Here is a 13,135-nt window from a genome sequence, read left to right as displayed (position 1 = left end):
TGCTTCCCTCTGGGTTTTCAACTGCCCCTGCATTCTTATGCTACAGAGGGGTTCTCTCTCTCCTCATTCAGCATTAAGCTGGGTTTGTGATGGAGGTGTTTGCATCCTAGTCCAGTCTCAGTCTTAGGGAGGTTCTGTGTGCCTGGGCCTTGGGAAGTGGGACTTCTTCAGTCTCCTTTTAGTGGAAGCTAACTCAGCCTTTTATCTACACTTGGTCTTGGGCAAGTTTCCTGCTCCTCCCTCAGCAATAGTGGATCTCAGTTTGTTATCAGTGTAGGATCCAGGGTCTGAGAAAGTTTCCTGCCTCCTCTGCAAAGATACTTCTATACTTACCCAATCCAAAGGGATCTTTGTGCCCTAGGGCCCAACATGTTTGCTACCTCTATCCAGTGGCTTATGGCTTTTGCTTCATAGGATAGAAGAGTCTGAGGAAAAAGGGTCTGGGAAGTTTTTTGGCCAATTCCTAGCAGCTGCCAATTACCTCCCTTATGTCTGCAACATTTGGGGTTCTCTGTGATCACCTGCCTTGCCCCTAATAATTCATCTGAGCATCACTAAGCTTATGGGAAATACTTGGAATTGCAATCTCCCTTTGTGTCTGAGGCTCCCAACTGACTAACTAGCATACACATGACATTTAACAACTCATTCAACTTTCTGTTATTTCTCACTCTGCCAAAACTGTGTGGCCCATTTTTCCTTGGTTGCCTTGCAACCTCAGCTGTCTGATGTGCTCAAGAAAATACATGACTTTACAGATTATGTGGCTTTTTTGTCATTGTGGGAGAAAAAATTCTTGGCACTTTTTTTTTTTTAACATCCCAAGCAGAAGTAGAAGTTACACCTAAACTGAAATGCTGGGCAATTTGGAAAGTCTTAATAATGTTGGCAAAGTGGGGGATGAATTCCAAGTAGGCAGGACACAGTGTCCATTTCAGGTACAAACATAATCAATAAATACAATTCTGGTAACAAGTTTTTTTTAAAAAAATATTCTATTTATTTATTCATGAGAGTCACAGAGAGAAAGAGGGAGAGAGAGAGAGAGGCAGAAGCAGGCTCCATGCAGGGAGCACAGTGTGGGACTCGATCCCGGGACTCCAGGATCATGCCCTGAGCTGGAAGGCAGATGCCCAACCCCTAAGCCACCCAGGCGTCCCAAAGTTTGACTTCGTTTAGGCAGTATAGAGGTTGAGATAGACAAGGTAATGCTGAAGTTATAAATAACTAAGTTTTAGTGAGTTAACATAGTAGATGTTTGTTTTCCACTCAAGCTACATATGTAGATTGTCAAGACAGTACAGAGTTTGAGGCTTTGTTTATTGTAGGAACTCAGAGATCTGGACTGATAAAGGCTTAATCTTGAAACGGGCTTTCATGGTAACTACAGTACTTGGGAGGGACTGTGATGAATCACATTTTGACTTTCAAACATGTCACTTTCATTGGCCAAAGCAAATTAGTTGGCCACAACTAACTGTAAAGAAGGTATAGAAGAGCAGACTGTGTGGGAAAAGTCCTAGAAATATTTGGTGAACAGTACTAATGAATATCATGGAGCGATAGCCTAGCCTTGCCAACCAACAGTAGAAAGACATGTGCAGTTAATGTGCAGCTGACTCAAATTTAGCAGAATTAAATCTAAAGACATCACAGATTGGGACACCTGTGATGGTGTCCAGCGGTTGAGTGGCTTCAACCTTCAGCCTAGAGCATGATCCTAGAGTCCCGGAATCGAGTCCCATGTTGGGCTCCCTCCGTAGAGCCTGCTTCTCCCTCTGCCTGTGTCTCTGCCTCTCTCTCTCTCTCTCTCTCTGTCTCTTCTCTCATTCTGGATAAATAAATAAAAAATCTTAAAAAAAAAAAAAAGAACTGCAAGTAGAAAGAAAAGAACTGCAAGTAGAAAGAAAGGAGTTTAGTTTTTATATAAGGTTTCATTGTGATAGGAAATCTGCTTTATATTGACAAACTGACTATTAATTGGCAGGATAAGTTTGAAACCTGTGATGGCCCATGTCATTTCAAATCTAATAAGATTCAAAATCAAACTCTTCAACTGCTCTGCAAAGTAAGCTCACTTCCCCAACTTCTTTATTTTGGTTGTTGATACCATTATTATGGCCAGCTTTCCAAACTAGAGACCATGGCACATTTTTTTGTGTGTGTAACTAATATGCTCTGCTATACCAGCTTGAGGGTAAAATATACACATGCCTTTTGCTTATTAAAATTAAAGGTCTTGGGGTGCCTGGGTGGCTCAGTGGTTGAGCGCCTGCCTTTGGCTCAGTTCGTGGTCCCGGGGTCCTGGGATCAAGTCCCACATCAGGCTCCCCGCAGGGAACCTACTTCTTTCTCTGCCTGTGTCTCTGCCTCTCTCTGTGTGTCTCTCATAAATAAATAATGGGGATCCCTGGGTGGCTCAGCGGTTTAGCGCCTGCCTTCAGCCCAGGGCATGATCTGGGAGTCCTGGGATTGAGTCCCGCATTAGGCTCCCTGAATGGAGCCTGCTTCTTTCTCCCTCTGCCTGTGTCTCTCCCTCTCTCTATCTGTCTCTGTGTCTCTCACGAATAAATAAATAATCTTCAAAAAATAAATAACATTAAAAAAATAAAATTACGTTAAACTTCTTAATGCTTCTGTCCTGTTTACTGAGAGGTCTTTCTTCCTCTCTAGAGTTCTCTCAGATAATTCCCATGATTTCAAGAATGCTTATCCTGAGTAAGGGGTCAGTCCTAATTACTATATTCACTTCTAGGACAGAATGTTAGGAAATCTACTCAGACCCTTGGGAAATGTCATTGTCTTCAGATATTGTTTCAGTCATGGTCATATAAGTGATGAGTGTATTAGTTTCTTATTGCTTGTATAATGTTATCACCAACTTGATGGCTTAAATACAAACTTATTATCTTACAGTTTTGTGGATTAGAATTTTGCCGCATGTTTCATTGGGTTAATATCAAAAGTGTCGACAGTGTTGTGTTCCCTTCTAATTGTCCTAGAGAAGAATTCTTGCCTTTTCCAGTTTCTAGAGGCCTCCCACATTCCTTGGCTCCTAGTCCCCAATCCATCTTCAAATCAGCAATGTAGCAAATATCTCACTTTGCTTCCACCTCACATCCCCTTTCTCTGACCACAGCTAGGAAAGGTTTTCAGCTTTAAAGGATCATTTAATTAAGTTGTGCCTACCTGGAAAATCCAGACTAATCTCCCCATACAAAGATCCTTAATTATATCTGCAAAGTTATTTTGCCAGGTAAAGTAACATAGTCACAGGTGCAAGGGAGTAGGATGTGGACATCTCAGAGGGGACATTATTCTGCCTGCCATGGTGAGCATCTCTATTGAGGCCACATGACATAGGTAGTAGTCTCACTACCCCACTGCAGCTACTTTCCTCAATGCCATGGTGATAGGATGTTAGTAACTGGAATGGTTTCCAGTTTCAGTGGCATTCATCTCTTGACTTTTGCGTTCCTACTCATGATTAAACAGAAAGTTTCTATCGCTCCTAGTCCCAAGACTCATCCCCGTGTCTAGTGACATGTAAAACTCATATTCTTTTTTTCTTTTAAAGATTTTATTTATTTATTTATGAGAGACACATACAGAGAAGGAGGCAGAGACATAGGCAGAGGGAGAAGCAGGCTCCATGCAGGGAGCCCCATGTGGGAGTCAATCCCCAGACTCCTGGATGACACCCTGAGCCAAAGGCAGACACTCAATTGATGAGCCACCCAGGCATCCTGGAAAACTCATATTTTTACATTGCATTTTCTTTTGTGAAAGGTAAATTACATGCTATTGTCTCATTATTTAAAATATTTCAATGCCTTCTCATTGTACTTGTTACAGTACATATGGGCCCTACATAATCTAGCCTTTGCATATTGATCACCTGGTTTCTCCCTTGCTTATGGAACTACAAGTACACTAAATTTCTTTTAGCTTCTCAAATGCATCAAGCTTTTTCCTGTCACATGCTCCTCACACATGCCATTCTCTCTCTTTAGAATGCTCTTGTTCACACATTTCATCTGGCCAATTCAAGTCTCAGTTTATATTTCATTTCTTCAGTGACACTTTCCTTGTGTTATCTATCTAAATTATGTCCATACTGTTATCCTTTTCTACAGAACCTTATTTTCTTTTATTATAATTACTATTTATTTATTTAGTGTATTTTCGGTTTCCTTCAAAGGCCTCCAAGTTATATGACAGCAGGAATCATATATCACTCTAGCCAATAAGATTATAAACTCTTTAAGAGACTAATTAAAGTTTGATCTTCCACAGCCCAGAAGGCAGTGTCTTGGACACTGTTGGTAGGCGTTCCATAAATATTTATTCAATGAATCTTGGACTACAGATCTAGACTCCATTTTCTTTCTCTTCTAAGTCACATAGCATAATATTCTAAAACATTGCTTCCATCATCTTAATCCCCTGCTGAAAAACATGTCCACTATTACCTCTTTTAGCAAATTCAACTTTATTATTTCTCCTCTCAAATAAAGTATGTAGTATTTTATAATCCTCACAACACAATTCAGTACTTATCTATTCTCTCAAATGATTTCTAGTTATTTCATATGTGTGAATGCAAGTTGATTAAAACTGCCTTCAATAAGTCTACATTTTCTATTTTGGCTTCCCCTTTTCTTGGAAGAAGCTATCATTCAAACTGTGAAATAAAAAATTGATTTATTACTTTGTATGTGTAGAAACACTATACTTGTGTGGTCTAGTCTCTCTGTTGATCGTATATGGTATTTTGTGAAATGTGGAGTTCTGTTATTGACTGACTTTCAAAATGGGAGTGGGTTGGGTTGACGTCAGCTCTGGAAGCATAAAGACTCTAGTGGAGAGACTGTTTACAATTGGCTGATTTTCAGAGATATGTTCACAAGAGTAAAGCTGTTGCTATTTGGCTAACTTTAAAAAGTGGAAAGCTATCACTGGCTGGTTTTTTTAGAGGCTTCTTCACAGCGTTGAGTCACCACCATTGATCTATTAATTGAGTTGAAAATTACTTCTGTTCATTAGTTGTTACCATAGCTACACAATCTTTTCCTAAAAATATGGGACTTTTAATATTTTCTTCAAGAATTATTTATTAATTGATGAACCCATTCAACTTTTTCAGATGTGAGAAGAAATCAGGGGTTTATGGTACGGCTAGAACAGTTCTGTTCTAATGTTTGGCCTTTCTTTTTTTTTTCTTTCTTTTTTTTTTTAATGTTTGGCCTTTCAAAGGGTAGTCGTATCATTCTTTTTCTCTCTGCAAGGTATCTCTCATTTTCATTCTAACTAAGCAGGGATGATCAGGTTCAGCAGTCATATATAAAAATTGATGTGAAATGCCCTTTTTGGGCAACCAAACGATATTGATAGGTACAGGCTAGACATTTCTTTCAGCTTCACAACTGATTACTGATAATGTCATGTAAATTTTTAGGATTGTTGTTACACTTGGAAGAATCTCAAATAAAATTGTTTGATATGACTGAAAAGAGTTCAGGGCACATTAGGTTTCTTTAAACTGATAATACTGTTAACAAGCTTGTGGATATCCTTATTTAATTCTAATAGAAAAGAACTTCCTTTTATAGCTAAGCATTGACAAGCATTAAATCTTTCATTAAAATTTTACACATTCAGGGGCCCTGACTGGCTCCGTTAGTAGAACATGTGACTCTTGACCCTGGGGTTGTGGTTCGAGGTTGGTGCTGATAGGTGGAGATTACTTACAATTTTTTTTACACATCCAGTAATTAGAAGGATATCCCACAGATTAGCTCTAGGCTCCCTAAGTTTTGTGTCTGCTCCACTATATATATTTTCTTGGTGGTAGAACATGGGATACATTCAAATAGCTACTAAATGTCTGGCCCTTCACCTTTGTTTTATAATGATGGGTGGGTTGGCACAATGGGTGGTAGGAGTATTCTTGGATGCCATTCCTACACTGGGACAGCTGGCAATATTTTAACTATGCATAGAAGTGACTGTGAGTTACAAAAATATATCCCACTAAACTCAAACCAAATGTATTCTAACTCAACTTCCTTCAGCTAAATTTAAAAAATGCCTGCTAGCCACTCCTACACCACTGGACAAGGGGAAGTGTGACAGAGGAGAAATCAGTGAAGAAAGAATTTGTGGTCTAAATATTGCAGTCAAAATTTTTTGTGAACTGTGTGAATATACTGCTAGGGCCCCTTCCAGGGCCTTGGAAAAAGCTAGTGCAAATTAAGTCCCCTGAAGTTGAAACCTTAGCTATGCATTAAATCTGCCTTGGGGTCTGGGGCCGTTTTATTTATAGGGTAGATTGTCAATTTTCAGTCAGCTCATTTAGGACCAGTGTATAGGTTGATCACAGTTCCGTTTGAGGCAAAGATCTGCCTCTTGTGTTAAAGGGCTTTCTGCTTTGTTTAGACTAAGAAGTTCTCAAATTCTTTGGTTTCATGACCATTTCACTCCTAAAAAAGTATTGAGGACTCCAAAAAGCTTTTTATGTGGATCATATCTGTCAATATTATCAGTAATAAGAGTTAAACATGTAAGATATTTATTAATTCATTTAAAAACATAAACAAATCTGTTACATGTTAACATAATTAACATTTTTTTAATGAAATAGAACTATTCTTTCAAAGCAAAAAGCATTTAGTAAGAAGAGTGGCATTACATTTCTGTAAATCTCTATGTCTGGCTTAATAGAATTCTCATATCTGCTTCTGCCTTCAATCTGTTTCGGTATCACTGAAAATGTAGTCTCTGGAAAAGCCCAGTCTTCGTATGAACTAATTTTGATCCCCAACTAAACTTTGAGAACTGCTGAGTTGACATCATTATACCTACTTTCTGGGATGCCTACAGTTTTCAAAATACCCACTCTCTCTGTATTTATATAATCAACTCCACCTTCTAGATAAGAGAGAAATGTTTAAATATTGCTATGCTTTTTTGCATACAAGAAAAACTTCAGAAACAATTTTAAAAAAATATTTTGTTTATTCATTCATGAGAGACACAGAGACAGAGGCAGAGGGAGAAGCTGCGGGGAGCCCGACGTGGGACTCTATCAGGGGTTCGGGGTTCACGACCTGAGCCAAAGGAAGACGCTCAACCGCTCAGCCACCCAGGCGCCCCCAGAAACAACAATTTTTAATGAATCACGAGTCTTAGAGAAGTCATTTTTCCCTTTTACTGACAAGGGTAAAAGCATCTCCTTCACTGTCTCCTTTCTGATAGCAAGGCTTTGTTCTTTGAGGAATACAACGGCAAAGGCAAACGTTAGACCAAGACCAAAAACAACGCTGGGCGTCTTACATGGTCTAGGGATACCATCTAATATTTACCAAGTCCCTTCTGCGTGCTTGGCATGTACTAAGTGCTTCACATACATTTTCGCATTTAATTCTCCCAGCATTCCTATGAGGTACCTACCATCAAGGTACCTACCATCATTCCCATTTTACAGATGAGAAAACCGAGATAAAGAGAGGTTAATGCCCTGCGTTTTACAGGGCTGAGCCGGAAACTACATTAAAAAAAAAAATCTATCTCTGGAGCGCAATTACCTACTGATACAATATAAAGGTGGACAGTAGAGGTGAAAAAGGGAGGTTAGTAAAGGAAATAGCCTCAGGGGTAAGATAGCTGAGGTACCAAGAGAGGATGCACTGTATTATTTTTCACCCGAGGCTTCTTTTCTGCGTCATTTTCTACGCTCCCCTGTTCCTCTTTCCATATCTTAGTGATCTCACTGCAGGTGGTTGGAGGCCCAGGCCTGGGGCTGAGGTTGAAATTAACGCGTTCAAACAACCTGCGGAAAACCAGCGAAGCAAACCAGAGGTAGCGAAGGAGACCGCGGCGTGGCGAGGACCCTGCGCACGCGCAGCACAGGCCAGGCCCGCCTGCCCCCGCTCCCCCCGCCCCTCCCCGCTCCGCCCGAGATTCCCCGGCTGGTGGGGAGGCCGGGTGTGGGCCGCGGGCGCCGAGCAGAGGGAGGCGCGGGCTGGGCGCCTGCGCAGTGGCCGGGGCGCTGGTGTGATCGAGCTCACGTAGCGAGGGCTGCAGTCGCCTCCTCCCCAGCGGCGCCGTCGCAGCCTAGAGGTTATAAAAGGGCTAACTGGCTCCCTCTGCTGCCCAGTCGCGCCGCCAGCGGGCTGAGGGAAGGGCGCAGGTATCCGGCCCGAGAGCAGGCTACAGCGGACTGAAGAGCGCGCCGCCCCCCCGTGCCCACTCCCAGGTGAGACGCTCCCCGGGACGCTGGAGTCTGCGCCTCGGGCCTTAGGACGCCGTGGCCCTTCTCGGACAGCTGTGGCGGCCCGGTCCCTGCTCGCTCCGATGGGATGGCTTGAGGGCGGAGGGTTCTCCAGTTGACCCTCACAGCGGCTACTGCATTTTTTTTTTTTTTTCCTGGAGACCTGGCCCCGCGCCCCCTGGCCGCCCCACAGGCCCTTCTGCCGGTCGCCGCGCTCCCCTTCTCCCGCCTCCTTGCCTGGTCGGCGCCCCCGGCCGTTGAGGCAGCGGCAGCCTCCGTCCCCGCCCTGGGGACCAGGACTTTCTTGAATATTCCTCGCTTCCCGGGGAGGGCTCTCAGCCTGTGGAGTTTTTCCGAGCTGCTCTCCTACCTGGTCCTCTCCTACCAGAGCTGGGGCGGGGGCGGGGGCGGGGGGCACGCGAGGGCGGGGCGTGGGTTTTCGGCCTCCGCCGCCTCAGATGGTTAGCATGTGGCGGAGCGGAGAGCGGGCTTTACAGCCCGGGGTCGGGAGCTGAAGCCCTCGAGGCGTTGCGCCCTCATCGGAAAGTCGTCGGGTCTGAGGAGCGGACGGACCCGTAGCGGGAGAAGTTGGGGCTTGGCTCATCTGTTGCGCGCAGCGGCGCTGCTGGGGCTGCGAGACGCAGCCCGGGGCGCCGAGTTTCGGGCTGCTGCGTGGAGGAAGGCGGCTGTCAGATCGCCCGGGCGTCGGGGAAGCTCCTCTTCCTTCCTTCTTCCACGACTTTTTTTTTTTTTTTTTTAAAGGCACACGAGCTTCACCACCCCTTCTCTTTCAGCAGAGAGTTTGCTGCTTTTAAAGTCCCCATCAGTAAAAACGAGTTCCGTGGTTGTGTGAGAACTTCGAGTTGCATCGCACAAATGCCGCCCCCCCAACCCCCGCCACCGCGCCCCAGACGTATGTTTACTTAAGGGGAAGGAAGGATGATACTCCTTCTCCCATTTGTAGGAGACTGTTTCTCTCCTGAATACTCGAATGTGTGAAAGTTCAGTTGTTTTTTTTTTTTAAGACAACTCACAGGCGTTCCGGAGAGGGAATTCTCTCCTGGAATTCTGTGCACTGTTTGCTTTAAGAAAGGGATGGAGAAGCGAGCCGTCCTTTTAGGAATTGATCAGAGAGGCCACCGAGGGTTGCCAATTTCAACTTAACTGTTTATGGTTTCTCAGAGAGCCGCGGCTCTTGGACTTTCCCTTGGAAAGCGCTCGGAAGGGATGAAACAGCCACTACGTGAGTGGGGGAGGGGAAAAGACGTGGCAGCAGTGTTCTTTCATCAGGTTTGCTCCTTAAAAAAAAAAAAAAAAAAAAAGTTTCTGGCAAGAGACGTATTTCCCCTTTTAGGTTTAGATGTGCGAATAGCCTTATGAATGAGGCTAGTCTTTTTCTAAAATAATCAGACGGAATAGTAGGAACACTAGAATTTAATTTATAAGACATTTTGAAGGGATTTTTCTGATCGAGTTTCTAGAGAGAAGATGGATACCTTAAGCAGGAAATATTCAAGAAGCTGAAAGTGAACAATCTTTAATATGTGTTGCCTTCTTTTGAAATTTAAATAGACCTTGCATGTGTTTTTTTTTTTTTTTTTTTTTTTTTTTTCTTTAGCTAACTTTTGGGTTCTAGCCTGTGAATAGAATTTCGGAATCTTAAGTAGGAATCTCAAATTTTTACCTCTTTCTTTCTGTAGGAAGCATAGGCTTTATCACTTACCTTTAAGCGCCAGGTCAGTTTTGATTTTGAAACATTATGCCTCAAGTCCTGCCAGTATTTTAAAAAGCTGATGGTAGATGCTTCTTACAGATTTAACTTAGACTAACTAGGAAAAGGACTACTTTGTCTCTTTTTAGATGAGATAATGCTGTTTCCTTTGACATCTTAAAGTGAATTTTATTTCGAAGTACTTAAAGTAATAACTTTGGTAAGCAGATAATTACATTGGCCATTTTGTTGCCTTGGTAACTAAAGTAGTAAAACTGTTAAAAGAAATACATACACCTTTTAATTACTGTAGAAAAATTTAGACAGTGTGAAAGACTATTGAAGAAAGAAAGCTTTATACCACTTAGGTGGTCCAGGTTGTTGCAGGTGAATCTTGGCTTTCTGATAGTGAGATGCTAACCTTTTCTAATATTGCAGAGTGGGTTGTATACTGACTGACAAGCAGCATCTTTCATAAGGCGATGAAGTTCAAACTCCTGCTTTTATTCCAGGGATGTAGCAAGAGTTACTCCAGGGCCTCAGTGGTAAAGCTGTGAACCTTCCATTTCTGTGGAAGGAATGCCTTATTTACTTAGCAATTAATTATCAACTGGGATATAATTACTGCTTTTATATTTGAGAAGTGTACCCTGAGATACATAGTAGCAGCTCTCAACTTATTTTGAGGTCATGAAATCCACTGAAAATCTGATAGGAGGTGTGTGGGTCCTGAGTCAGGAAATGGAAGTACATGTGCATGGAGTGTTATGTACCATTTACAGATACTCCCCTCCCTCAACCTTACACATCTGTTAACTATTATAAGGATAAAAAATAAAAGATATATAAAGTTAATCTTTAAATACATCTAGGTATCTTGAAGCAGTATTTCTTGAATATTTCTGAAAACGGAACTGAGCTATAAGTCTTAACTGGATTTGAATATATAGATGACAGTAATAAGCTATTGCTGAAAGGGTTTCAGCAAAGGTTAATAGGTTGGTGGGAGAATTGTTGAATTGCTGAATTGTCTAGGCAATCATATGTGGTATTGCTCCCCCTGGCTTCCCCTCTCCCTCATATGTTGTAATAGGTCTTTGGTTTTCCTCTGAAAGTAGAAAATGCTTGGATGTAAATAAAAATAAATTGCATTGGCCCTTGGCATGAAACTGTTTGCTCTTCATACAGTGAGAACTTGAATCTTACAATTAAATCATAATGGTGTGTTTGTGCTTACAATTATATGAATATGTAAGACACAGGCCAAATAAAATGTGTATGTATTTATGAAACTAGTTAAAGCTTCATTCATGTTTCTACCCAATGAAATTTATTTGTATAATATGAAGCTATCTTCTCATTGGTTTTCCTCTGGCCAAATTTTGTGCCTTAATAAAAACTAGAAATTCAAAAGACTTCATTAAGGTACGCCAGCACTTTTTGAACTTGATATAATGAGAAATATTCCTTTTCCTATGTTTCTTTGGATGATCAGTGTGACTATTAGTATATTTGGTAGGACATTGGCAAAAATACAGTATAGTAGTCCTGCTTATTACATAGTGTCATCTGTGAATGCATACTATCTTGGACTTCTTCCTCTTCCTGTTTAATATTTCGTATAAGTATGTCCATGTTTTGGTGGTTTACAAAATTTTCATTTAAATAGTAATATTATAATATGTTAAATTAATATACTCAGCCTTTCTTTCTTCTTGGGCATTTGAGCTGTTTCTTCATAATAAGTAGTGCAAACAGAAGGCTGTAATTTGGTGGTTTATTTTATCCACCTGTATAGCTACAGTAAACTTTAACCAGTTTTCTGTTTTGTTTTTTTCTGAAAAGAAACACATAACCATAAACCACGTATCAGTAATTTTTTCTTTTCTCTGAAATAATTTTCTGAGGGCATTGGACTGGGCTCTAAAAAGATTTTTTTTTGGTTAGAAGATAGATTTATTTATTTATTTATTTAATTAATTTATTTATTTATGATAGAGAGAGAGAGAGGCAGAGACACAGGAGGAGGGAGAAGCAGGCTCCATGCTGGGAGCCCGACACGGGACTCGATCCCGGGACTCCAGGATTGCACCCTGGGCCAAAGGCAGGTGCTAAACTGCTGAGCCACCCAGGGATCCCCTAAAAAGATTTTTTAATCTACCTGATAACAACTGATTTTATATATATATATATATAAAATCTTAAGATTTTATTTTAATTAATTCATTCATTCATGAGAGAGACAGAGAGAAAGAGGAAGAGAGACATAGGCAGATGGAGAAGCAGGCTCCCTGTGGGGAGCCTGATGGAAACTCCATCCCAGGACCCTAGGATCATGACCTGAGCCAAAGGCAGACACTCAACCACTGAGCCACTCAGGTGCCCTTTGTACTTTACATTTTTTAAAGTGTTGTTTCATATATAATTTGTTCCTTAAAATAATTCTTTGAGGTAGTTTTATATCGTCCCCATTTTACAAGTGAAACTGAGAGAGAAGTCAAGTAATTTGTCCAAGCAAAAACTGTGAGCACTAGGACTGGGACCTAGGTTGTCTGTTTTCTGTTCACATTTCATATATTTTTTTTCATTTCATATTTTTAAATTCTGCTGCAACCATGAATTCATCACTCCTTATTCTAGTATATGTGACTTTATTTCATATGTCTTTTCTTGAACTTGACAACTTTAGATCTGGCATTAGAAAAAAAGAGGGAATTGAAAGCTAGAATGAGAACAGGAAGACTAGGGTTAAGAAAAATAGAATTTGCCCCCAAATTTATATAAATTCCTAGGTAGGGAGCTGCTCAGTGTCCCATTAGGGGATACGAGGTGTCTAAATAAAGCTTTTGTTTTGCCTATGAATATCCAGCTCTTCTAGACTATCCTTGCTCTATTGAGTTGTCTTTATACCTTTGCCAAAACCAAACAAACCATTTTCTGTGTCTGGATTGTCTATTTTGTTCCACTGATCTACATGTTTCATTGAAAATTCTGCTTTTGGAATATTTTGCTATCACCTCATATTCCTTATTTAAGCTTAGAAACTCTAAAATGTAAAAATCTAGATTTTGCTCTTCATTTATATCTTCAGGGTGGTGAAAACAAAGTTGTCTTATCAGGACTTTCTATGTAAATAAAAAAATAGATGAAAT

At 41.1% G+C, this 13,135-nt stretch overlaps 1 protein-coding gene across 4 annotated transcripts in view; it reads left to right on the top strand.

The window, feature by feature from the left end:
• Positions 1–8,119: 8,119 nt before the first annotated feature.
• Positions 8,120–13,135, top strand: part of P4HA1 (prolyl 4-hydroxylase subunit alpha 1) — a 76,739-nt gene continuing 71,723 nt past the window's right edge. For 3 of the 4 annotated variants that reach the window (XM_049109049.1, XM_049109048.1, XM_049109050.1), the window contains exon 1: positions 8,120–8,257. The gene's annotated coding sequence lies outside the window, so the exon portion shown is untranslated. The remainder of the gene's footprint in view (positions 8,258–13,135) is intronic. The other variant, XM_049109047.1, reaches the window with a different exon arrangement.

This window comes from Canis lupus, chromosome 4 (genome assembly GCF_003254725.2).
Source record: "Canis lupus dingo isolate Sandy chromosome 4, ASM325472v2, whole genome shotgun sequence".
Taxonomy (NCBI): Eukaryota; Metazoa; Chordata; class Mammalia; order Carnivora; family Canidae; genus Canis; species Canis lupus.
This window is presented reverse-complemented; position numbering and strand designations above follow the sequence as displayed.